Genomic DNA, 2,849 nt, shown 5'->3' on the forward strand with positions numbered 1-2,849 from the left:
TAGCCGAAATTCGATAATTAAACGGAGCAAACCCCTCTTTTATTTTAATTCGTAGCAGCAATAGACTCGAACCGAACTAGCAGCAGCAACATCAACTCTAACAGTTATTTATTATTATCGATAATATCAACTATGATAGTTTCATCAACAGACAGAAAAGACATAGCAGTAGTATTGAACAAAGACATAGGTTTTCCTTACTCATAACAGAAAAAGACTAAGGAACAAGATGGAAGCAAAGCAAGGATTAAAGCTTACGAATTCAAGAACAGAGGAATTGGAATCAAAGCAGCGATTCCCACGACGGCTCTATTGATGGGAACACGATGCAACCGCAACAGTTTTGACCCTAATCAACAGCAGCGGTGACGGCGGAGCAGGATGGCGCGAGGACGGATCTCATCCTTCTCCTCCTTGTCGTGTTTCTGGTTCTCTGCCTCTGGTGCTTCTCGTGCGTCTCATCGCTTCTCTTCCTCTCACTTGGGATAGCAACAACGGCCAGAGCACAGCGGTGGCGACTCCCTCAATGGCGACAGAACAGAACGCGACGTTCTCCCCTAGCCCTAGCAACAGCGGCAATGGATTGACAGTGGTGGAAATAGACCGACGCGGACAATATCTCCCCTTCTCTCGTGTGACAGCTTCGGCCGCCTCTCTATGCGACGACAACGACGGCGACTACAGCAGTCCCAGTGACATCCCTCCTCCTCTCTTCCTTCTTCTCCCTTGAGCCCTCTCTGTTCTCCGTTTCCCCTTCAAGCCCCTGTTTCTTTTCTTTCTGAACGTATGTGTGTGTGTGTTGTGTTTTAATTGAAATCGAATTGGGAATTAGGGTTTTATTTGGGAATTTAGGGTTAGGGTAAAATATATATGAGTAATATAACAATTTTATAAAATATTCGAGATAGAATAATAATTTAGGATTCAAATATAATGCTATAAAAAATTAATTTCTGAAACACATAATTTTATCTATCAAACTATTAACAAGCTCAAATAATTATTTTTAATTTAAATTATAAAGTAAACATACTAATCACATTTTATAAAATACGGTTAAACTCAAAATATCAATTATCTAAATTAAATTATATAACCTTTTATTATTTTTTCATCATAACTTTAATTTCAATTTATATAAAATAACTAATTAAAATAAAAATTGTACTTAAACATTAATTAACTTAAACTCAAAGTATTTATAAAAATTAATTTAATCATTCCTAATAAATTAATCTCTAAGAACTCAAACTAATAAATAAACCATAATTCATTCATAATAAAAATTACTTAAATTAAATTATATAATACTTCCATTACTAAATTTTATTTTCAAATCATATAAAATAACCAATTATAAAAATAACATAAGAATATTAATTAACTTAAACTCCAAATATTAATAAAACTAGTGTATGTTCCCGTACTTTGTACGGGATAATACATAAAATTATATTAAAAAATAAATAATATATATAGTAATTATTATTATAAATATTTTATAAAGTTATAATTAAAATCAAACTCTCAAAATTTTTAATATTAAAATATTAAAAATAATTAGTATTTGTCTTAATCAATTTGAGTTTGTTAAGTGATCATCTCACTCATCCGCTTAAACAACTATTAGGAGTTAGAATCTCGCCTTGTGTATATAGCAATCCATTGGCTAGCGATAAACCCTTAATAAATAGAGTATCAATACGGGGTTAGACTTGGCAGGAGTTTTCGAATACGCAGGTACCCGACCCGTCCATACCCGGATGAAAAGGGTAATAACTTGACTCGAGTCAGGGCAGATTTTGCTCAAGACAGGGTATAGACGGGTTTAGAGTGCATCCGCCCCGAAAATATACATATAAACACTTTTTAGGAATTAGAATTTGCCTCACATCACATATGATTCATAGCTTCGGTCTATACTTTATAGCCATGCAAGATAAACTCAATCATCCTCACCTGAAATCTTCTTCTTCTCGACTTCTTCACAAAAAAATCGCATAGCTCCTGTCATGTTGTTGCTGAGTCCATCGCTGCTTACCTATTCATAACTCCCATCTTCTTTCACAGCCAGAGACGAACCCACGTTTAATATAGAGGGGGCATTTGCCCCCACAATTTTTTTTTTTTAAAAAAAGTAATACTTATATACATATATACCACTTATTATATTATATTTGTCTCAAAATAAAATATAAATAGTTCTTTTGTATTTTATGTTAAAAAATATTTTGTTAAACTTAACACATAATAATAATTATATTGTTAAATTTGATTTAGTATGAAAAATAAATAAATAAATACACTCAAAAATTAGTGATAATTAATTTTTTTAGTTAAAAAATTAAAATAAAATATCTATAAATATATTTTTGTGCTTTAGCTTTAGATTTTTCAAAAAAAATTGGTAAGTTAATGGAATCAAATCATATTTCTATAACATATATAAGAATGTATATTACACATATATAAATAAAAAAATTGGGTATAGTAAGAACAAATACATAAATTAAAATAAAATTTAGAAAAATAAGAACTAATAAAATATTGAAGGAAAGAAATATAAATAGAAGAGAAACAAAATTATTTGATGGAAGAGAAATAATTTAATAAATTTTATGTGTATATAAAAGAAGAATAAAAAGAAGATATACAGTACTTTATTTAATTTAGCAAAATTTATGGGAATAAACACATAGAATAAGAGAATGAAAAAGGATAATAAAAAGAAGCTAAACATCTGAATTAATATCAAAAAATAAAAAATAATAAAATAATGATAATCTATCATAATCTTAATCTTTTAATATAATTAATTAATAACAATATAATTAATCTACCATAATCTT

The sequence above is a fragment of the Arachis ipaensis genome, chromosome B02 (assembly GCF_000816755.2).
Source record: "Arachis ipaensis cultivar K30076 chromosome B02, Araip1.1, whole genome shotgun sequence".
NCBI lineage: Eukaryota > Viridiplantae > Streptophyta > Magnoliopsida > Fabales > Fabaceae > Arachis > Arachis ipaensis.